The 9502-nt window shown below is 38.9% G+C and overlaps 1 pseudogene; it reads right to left on the bottom strand.

Annotated features, from left to right (window-relative positions):
- Window positions 1–2851: 2851 nt before the first annotated feature.
- Window positions 2852–3837, bottom strand: LOC112832676 (glyceraldehyde-3-phosphate dehydrogenase-like; annotated as a pseudogene).
- Between the last annotated feature and the right edge of the window lie 5665 nt (window positions 3838–9502).

Genomic DNA, 9502 nt, shown 5'->3' with positions numbered 1-9502 from the left:
CACCGAAACCATTTCCACTGAACATTTTACAAATACAAGATGGATATACGTAGATCACAAAAAGATGAGCAGTCATTTGGACCGGTTAGCCTCCCATCTTCTCTTCCTGACCTTCTCTCACTTCATTTTCTTCTTACTTTCTAACATGTAGAAGATGTTGCTCAGTGCTATCAGAAAGGCATGCCTGTGTCTGGGGATGGGGCACATTTGTGATTATTAATATGCAATCTAGAGCATATCCTAACTTAGTATTTGTTTCCCAGCCTGGCTAGGGGGCTTGCTTTCCTGGTTTTTTTTTTTTTTTTTTTACATTTAAAATATGTATTGAAATTACAAATCAAACTTTTGCATGTGATTCCAAAGTACAAAACACAACATTAAAAGGCATTCAAACAGCTCTTTTATACATCACAGTGTTAGTGGCACAAAGTGGACTGACATTTCAAAAAACACAAACCGAACTTTTGTTTTTACCACCATTTGTCAAATATGTACTGTATACATGTGCGTGACCCATTCATGCATATGTTTATACAAGATTAAAATACACCCATGGTACAGTAAGCAAAGAATGAAGGAAAGGTCAGGCGTGTGGCAGGTACTTACCCCTCACCGAAGGCTCCCAGAAGTGTGGAAGACAGGATTATACAAACCAAAGGAAGAACAGAGCCCGTGGGCTCTACGTACCCAAACAGCATGCTCTCTTAGTACTGACGCATTAGCAACTATATTTGAGTGCAGGCCCTTCGTTCCATTTGGCATTTTTGGCAACACCAGTCATAATCTCTTCATTTTGTGTATTTTCATAAGGGCTTAGGTTAATTAGAAGGAATAAACAAGCTTTGGTATTTTTTTAAAGAGACCTTCATGAAGCTTTATATATGCAAAATGTTTTCCTGGGTTTTTTATGAATATAATAGATTAGTTTAGGATGACTGAGTTCATGCTGTGAAATGAGTAACATATACCCTTTTCCTAAATAGCTACTTAGTTTAATACATGGACTACCCTGAAGATTATAGAGTAGAGTGAGTCACAGATAAAAGCTCAGTCTCTGTTCTGATGCACTCTGTATTCTCTTTCTTCATGTATAAACCATATCCTGCTGATTCGTCTGGTCTGTGTCTCATGTTGTTTCTGCACGGTGACAATAGGGTCCTTGCTTTCTGTCTCTCATGATGTACGTGCTCAACTTCCACATTAAGATCAATCTTCTTCCATTGTTTTTAAGGGTGCTTATTTTCTCTCACTCTTGTCAAAATTCCTCCTACCGAAGATTCATTCTTCTGCACGCACCTTATTGATGAGTAAAGTTATAGTTTTCTACTTTTAGTAGAAAAGCAGTATCTATTTTAGTACCTTATAGGAAAATGGAATTGCAACGTGAATGGAAACACTGACTCTTTTTTTTTAACTTGGTAACTCTATTGTATGTAAATTATATCTTCATAAATTAGATTTTTTAAAAAGTGACATACCATTTTCTGATGACACTTTACCATCCTCCTGGGCTGCCTGGCTTCAGGCTTCTACTGTTTAACCCCTTCCTGCCTCTTTAATGTAACTAGTCACATGAAATACATTGAAAGACTTTGTATTGAACTGAAGATCACACAGACATGAATGCATGCATGCACACACACAAACAGAGACAGAGAGAGTTCCAGTTTCAATTTAGAGAGCTCCTAAATAAAAAAGAGAAATGTCCACTGAACATGAATAAACTGGGTTTCCATTGAAAAAGCTGTGGTTACAAAGCGACATAGTGTTGCCAACAAATGTCTAAAAAACTCTCAGCTGTGAACTGACACATGCTGGACCCAAAAACTATAACTCTGATATGAAAATGTGATGTGACTAACCCATTGAAAATATCACTGGAAAAAATATATCACTGACAGCAAAACAGGCTGTGGATTTTTTTTCACTTCAGCATCCATAAATGTCTCATTATCGCTGTTTGGACAATTGCATTTATTTCAGAATATGGGTTTACTGTTCTAGGAGCAGTTTGCAGACATCCTGTTATTCCATTTTACAAGTTCTTGACAGTGAAATGACGTGCTCTGTGTTCTCTAACATTGGGTCTTCATCCCATTTTATAGCAACATGTGCAGAAGATGACTTTCCCGGTGGTGGTACATGCCTTAGGCAACTGAGAACCCTCATGGTGTTTTCTCCGCAGAGTTCTGTGTGGACACACTCCAGAGACTCGGGATATATTACCTGTTCTACCTCTTCCCTTCCATCCTGGACCTTCTTGTTCTTATCGTCTGTGTTCAATCTCTATCCCACTCCTCACGTGTGGGTTCTGTCTCCCTGACCAGCATCCTCACATTAACACATTATGAAGACTATATTCCTGGCTTTATATCCAAGTTCTGTTCCTAGGATCACCCTGCATCTTGAGGTATCATTGAGGCTCCCCGTAATCTAAGTCAGGTCAACCACTCCAAGTTCACTCTTGCCTGAAAAGGAGTTTAAAAAAATCACATTTGCAATGATTTGAGGGGGAGAACCTTCTCTTCCTCTCAAATACTTTCCTCACCTATTTACTAGTACCTTTAATTAATTTATCCCATAAACATTATATTATATCATAATGTCATGACATTTTCTTGTCCTTCTAGAGTCTTTTTTTTTTTTTTGGCTTGGTACAGTATACTTCATTGATGGTACATGAGAAGGTAGGGCTCCCCAAGCCACTCCCTTTGTTCAGGGGGTCTGGGATGGAAACTGTGAAGGTTGGGAGATCTCAATGTGTTAGAGGATGAGTTGGGCAAGGACTTCCCAACAGTTGAGAGCCTATCTCTTCCTCTTGCTCTCACTGGGGCTGGTGGTCTGGAGGCTCTTACTCCGTGGAGGTCATGTGGCCCATAAGGTCCACCCCCCAGTTGTTATAGCCAAATTCATTGTGATACCAGGAAATGAGGATGACAGAGTGGTCATTGAGGGCAATGCCAGCCCCAGCATCAAAGGTGGAAGGGTGGGTGTTAAAAACACAGGAGACAACCTGGTCCTCACTGTAGCCAGGATGCCCTGGGGGGGGGGGGGCTCTGTGTTGCCTGCTTTACCAGCTTCTTGATGTCATTGTATTTGGCAGCTTTCTCCAGGTGGCAGGTCGGATCCACAGCTGACACACTGGGCGTGGGGACATGGAAGGCCATGTCAGTGAGCTTCCCATTCAGCTCAGGAATGCCTTGCTTACAGCCTTGACAGGACCACTAGAAGCAGGGATGATGTTCTGGGTAGCCCCTTGGCCATCACTCCACAGCTTCCTAGAGGAGCTGTCTACAGTCTTCTGGGTGGCAGTGATGGCATGGACTGCGGTCATGAGTCCCTCCACAATGCCAAAATTGTTGTGGATGACCCTGGCCAGAGAGGCCAAGCAGTTGGTGGTGCAGGAGGCATAGCTGACAATCTCGAGGGATCTCATGGTTCATGCCCATCACAAACATCGGGGCATCAGCAGAAGGGGCAGAGATGATGTTCATCTTGGCCCCACCCCTCAAGTGAGCCCCAGCCTTCTCCATGGTGGTGAAGACCCTGGACTCCAGAACATACTCAGCACCAGCATCATCCCATTTGATGTTGGCAGGATCTTGCTCCTGGGAGATGGAGATGCGCTTTCCACTGATGACAAGTTTCCCATTCTCAGCCTTGACCATGCTGTTGAATTTTCCATGGGTGGAATCATATTGGAACATGTAGACCACGTAATGGAGGTCAATGAAGGGGTCATTGATGGCGACAATACCCACTTTGCCAGAGTTAAAAGCAGCCCTGGTGACCAGGTACCCCAATGTGGCCAAATCCATTTACTCTAACCTTGACCATTGTGTCTCAGGGATACGGCTGGTACTGCACCAGAAGATGCAGCTGTCTGTTGAGCAGGGAGGAACAGAGAGCCCATTCTAGAATTTCTGATACTTGCTAAATTTGAATCATCCCAGGCCTGGCATTTTTTCAAATCTGGGAACAAGTTTTATTATGGAGACAGAAGTTTGGGACTGAGTTAGAGGGGGGACAGCTAGGACACCAGATGAGTGTGTGTGCACATGCATGTGTGGTCCTTACATGTGCTCAGAATAAGGCTGCTGTTTCTGTCTCCAAATCACAGAGTCACCCTTTATTTTGCTGCAATTTTTTATTCTTAAAAAAAGTACAGAGGTAAATAAGTCTAATTTTTCTGTAGAAATAATTTGTACAACAAAGAGGCTGAGGATGGCTTAATTTAATTCCTAATCATACAAACTACATAATTTCTCAGGAAGGAACCTGCATTGATTAGGCACCTGGACAAGTCAGAGGCATCACCAACATTATCTCAATTCTCCAGCAACCATAGAAGGCAGCTATTATTGTTCCCAATTTAGTGAGAAAGAAACTAGGCAAGGTCACAGACCTATTACTAACACAGGCAGGATTCAAATCTAACTCCCTGCCACCTCATCTTATGTATTTTTTACATTCCATATACAAGAGGGGATCTAGTATAGTTAGAGCTCGGATTTTGAAATCAGAAGACCTGGGTTCAAATCTTCCCTCTGCCCTTACTATGTCTGAGATGCAACAATTTACCTCTCGTCCTTGGCTACTTCCAGTTTTATGTTCTTTAACGTTCATCCTAACTTTCATTTCTGTTGATTAGTGTCTATTACTCTTTCCATTGCTCATTGTCCATATGTCATCACAAGCCTTATGTTCCCCCCTCCATCTGTAATTTCCATCACCATAACAAATTCAGAATTAGTTGCTGGCATCTCTTGACACTTCTGAAAGTAAAAGGCTGGACATTTTGGCATTACCTCAACTGTCAATTTCATTCATACTAAAGAATACTTAGTCAATGTTATTTCTTCAAAGAAATTATCATGTTTACAGTGTTTCTGTACACAACAGATGGTTATATAATTTCTATATCTTATCCATGTCAAAATGTGGTTCCTTTATCTCAGATGAGGAGGGCAAGTTTAAAGTGGCTGGCTCTTGAAGGGACCAGCTCTTAGTTGGACTAATATATCATGAAAGTATGTACTGACCATAAAATTGTATGCTTTTTTATCTAAAGATTCCTATTCCAAAGAATAGGATTGTTGACATGACATAAAACAATAATGGCCATAAAATACATAACACTAACCATATGCCAGGTATTGTTCCAAGTGATAGATATGTGACTCATTACTACAATAACTCTGTGAGGAGAGTATTATTATTCCCATTTTATGGAGACATCAAGTAACCTGCCCAAATCACACAGCTAGAAAAGTGTAAGAACAGCATTACAAATCAGAGACAAAAGGTAGACTCTTCAATATATCATACTGGGAATGATAATTTTCTACATGGAAAAAATAAAATTAGATCTCTATCTTGATAAACCCAAGCTAGATTAAGATCTACATGTGAACTGGGTGATGGGCGTTGAGGAAGGCATGTGATGTGATGAGCACTGGGTGTTATATGCAACTAATGAATCACTGACATTACATCAAAAAATTCTTTTAATTTTTTTTTAAGATTTTATTTATTTGTGAGAGAGAGAATGAGAGACAGAAAGCATGAGAGGGAGGAGGGTCAGAGGGAGAAGCAGACTCCCTGCTCAGCAGGGAGCCCGATGTGGGACTCGATCCCAGGACTCCAGGATCATGACCTGAAACGAAGGCAGTTGCTTAACCAACTGAGCCACCCAGGCAGCCACATCAAAAAATTTTTGAAAAAAATAAAATAAAAATTTAAAGATCTATATGTGAAGTATACAAGTTTAAACATTGGAAGAAAATATGGAAATAAATTTGTAATACTGATGATAAGGAAGTTTCTCTTATACAAAAAAATGGCAAAAAAACACATTTGATAAGTTTTACATCAAAATTAAAATGTATGTTCAACAAAGACATATAATCAAAGTCAAAAGTAAGAGATATAAAAGACAGAGATAACCAAATTCATATACAGATTATTTTTTTAAAACTTCAAAAATGAATTAGAAAAAGAAAAATAACACCACAGAAAATGGACAAGATATGAACAGGTAATAATCATAAGAGGAAACCCAAAGAGCCAGACAAAATTCAAACAAGATATCATTTCTCATCATCACATTATCAAGAACATTGAAGTGTTGGCGAGGATGCAGGGAAATGGGAACACTATATGTTACTATAGAAATAGGAATTGGGAGGCGCCTGGGTGGCTCAGTTGGTTAAGCATCTGACTCTTGATTTTGGCTCAGGTCATGATCTCAGAGTTGTGAGACTGAGCCCTGAGTCCAGGCTCCATGCTCAGTGGGGCATCTGCTCCTTTCCCTCTCCCTTTGCCTTCCCCCGCCCCCCCCGCCCCCCACTCTCTCTCTCTCTCTCAAATAAATAAATACATTTTCTAAATGTTTTTAAAGATTTTATTTATTCATTTGAGAGACAGAGAGAGCACAAGCAGAGGGAGAGGGAGAAGCAGACTCCCCGCTGAGCTAGGAGACCGACGTGGGGCTCTCGATCATGACCTGAGCTGAAGACCCCTAACGGACTGAGCCACCCAGATGTCCCAATAAATACATTTTTAAAAAAAAAAATTTTAAAGAAATAGAAATTGGAACAACCATTTTGGCGAGTAATTTGGAGAGTAATTAAAATGTAATTCTAAGTAAAAGCATATATCCTAGATTCTTGCATTTATGCTCAAGGAAACTAAAGAAAGATACTCATTGCAGCAGATTTCATAACAGCAAAATAGAAGGAAAAAAGAGAAAGCAACCTAAATGCTCATCAGAAGTGAATAAATAGTATGACTTTTAGTCATAAAACAGAATTTTATATAGCAGTTAAGAAAAATGATCTATTTCTAGTTAGATAAATATATATGTTGTATTATGTATAGTATTATAAATACATTCATATATCAACATGAAAAAATCCTAAAATCCTACTCTTCTGTGGAAAAATAATTCACAGATCAGTGTTCACATTATATTTTTCATATATAGTTTCTCTTAAGTGACACAGGTAAGAACTATCTTTTTTTTTAAGATTTTATTTTTAAGTAATCTCTACATCCAACATGGGGCTTACAACCCCAAGATCAAGAGTTGAATGCTCCAGCAAATACGCCAGCCAGGTGCCCCTAAAAACTATCTTATTGACAAATAACTACAAAAAATAAAAACTGTACTATTAAGGTAATTCAAAAGAAAGTTAATTAGAAAAATACTTGGATTAATTAAAGTACTTAGGGTCATATACCTACAGAAAATTAAATACTGGATTAGCATAATTAACTAAGGAAATATAGGTATAAAATAGAATTAAAGTAGTTAATTTGAGCAATATATCTACAAAAATAAAATATGAAATTAATTAGTCATTAGGTAATAGATTCAAATAATTAGCGTATTATAACAAAATAATTCTAAAATTGCAGTGGCTTAACCTAATAATTTATTTCTTGCTCATATAACAGTGTAGTGTAAATTTTCCTCATCATCACATATTATTCCTTCTTGAAGTGATTCAGGGATTCAGACCCCTTCAGTCTTTCAACTATAACATCCAAAACAAAATTAAACTCTAACAATCTTCTACAACCTTGTCCTCTGCATTCAGCCAACCGAAGGGAAAAGAGATGTAGAGGAAACACATCTGCTTCTTAAAAGCTTTGGCAGGAAGTGACTTTCAACCATTCCATTGGTAAGAAATATTCATGAGACCATAGCTAACTAGAAGACATGCGACCACTGGCTGGACAGTGATTTCCCAGTGACAACTCTGAACTCTTGAAAAGGAGAGCAGGACTTTTAGCAAACAACTGGCCACCTGTCACTCACCAAATTTAATCTTTTTCTATAAATGGAACTGGATGAGGGAACGGGAGAGTGGAAGAGAAACAGAAAGACTTAATCTGTACTATTTGGTAGGAAAAATTATGTACATCAAATACAGTAATTAATAGCTGCTAGTTCTGTGAGCCTATGAGTGTTGTTACAGTGTGCATGATACTTTTCTCAATTTTAAAATTTTCTTTAAGAAAAAAGAAGATATTCTGTAACTGCCAGTGTAACCACATTACTACTTAGGAACAGTCCGTTGCTCTGTCTTTGGATTCAATTTAGTGGCACCACGTCATAGGAGAGATGTTCCTATAATGAGGTTATTCTGGAAGGCAGCACAGTGAGATGAACAGATAAAATTTGAGGTCAGATTTGGGCTTCAGTTAATCCTGGCTGTGCCACTGTACCATGTGACCTTAGACACATTATTTGAGCACCCTCAGCAATGACAATAATAATATGTATCTCATAAATTGTTGGGAGGAGACAATGAGATATTTTAAGTAAACTGCCTGCCACAGAGTAGGGATTTTTAAATGCCAATACCTTCAGGGCGCCTGGGTGGCTCAGTCGGGTAAGTGTCCAACTCTTGATTTTGGCTTAGGTCATGATCTCAGGGTGCTGGGCGTGGAACCTGCTTCAGATTCTCTTTCCTTCTGCCCTTCCCCCACTTCTCTTCACCTCTAAAAAAAACAAAATGTCAATCCCTTCTTTTTTGGTTTGTCTAGTAATTATTGTAAGAGAGTAGCAGGAAGGGGGGAGGGGTGGGTAATAACATTTCTGAATTTCTTTTTATATATCACAGTGCTGGGTTACAAGCTCATTTATACAAACTTGCTCTTGTTAAATTGCTCTTGTTTTGCCACTTCTGGAAATTCAATTTCTTTAATATTAATTCGTGGTGTTTATTTTAATTCCTTGTTTTGCCACTTCCGGAAATTCAATTTTCTTTAATATTAATTTGTGGTGTTTATTTTAATTCCTCTTAAATTTCCTTCATGTGGTTTGTCTTTATGCATTTTGGTTTCATAATACTGAGTTGTCCTCAGTTGTATGGTCTGATATCTCCTGTGCTATTTTCATGATGATGGCTTTATAGTTTTTCCCTTGACACATTTTTCTTTCTTCATTGTTTAAAATTGTCCTGGGTCCCATGGCCCAAGATCCTCTTTTGCATGTTTCTGTTGGCCAGGCAGGAAAACACTTTAGTGCCTGCCTAGGCAAAACAAAACAAAACAAAAAAACATATCCTGGAGGTTTTTAGACCCTAATTACTTGAAGGGCATGTGGGGCATTCAATCCAGGTAAGCCGTGCCCTTTTACAATGGGCTTCCCAGCAACTAAGTCAGTCAGCTGGAAAATGTAATAAAATGTACAGTAAGGTCAACCCAGGAAGGTTATCCCAACTTCCTGAGTCATGCAAGTAATCACTTCGAAACAAAGGTCAAAATATTCCTGTGAAACCCACAACACTGGTGCTGTCCAACCTTGCTGATGATCCCAAGAGGTTCACTGAACAACTTAGCCCAGTGGGAGACTTCACACAGGAAATGTTAGAGAGAGATGAAATACTTCTCTTCTCAATTCTTTTCTTCTTTCAACTTCAAATGCTTTTAAATACATGTTTTTCAATCATTCATTCTTTTGTGCTGGTCTTAGCTAATCCATAACCAATGC

Source organism: Callorhinus ursinus, unplaced genomic scaffold (genome assembly GCF_003265705.2).
Source record: "Callorhinus ursinus isolate GAN/ISIS: 27379988/994484 unplaced genomic scaffold, GSC_fseal_2.0 scaffold14, whole genome shotgun sequence".
Lineage (NCBI taxonomy): Eukaryota > Metazoa > Chordata > Mammalia > Carnivora > Otariidae > Callorhinus > Callorhinus ursinus.
The sequence above is the reverse complement of the archived record's forward strand: the minus strand, read 5'-3'. Positions and strand labels throughout refer to the sequence as shown.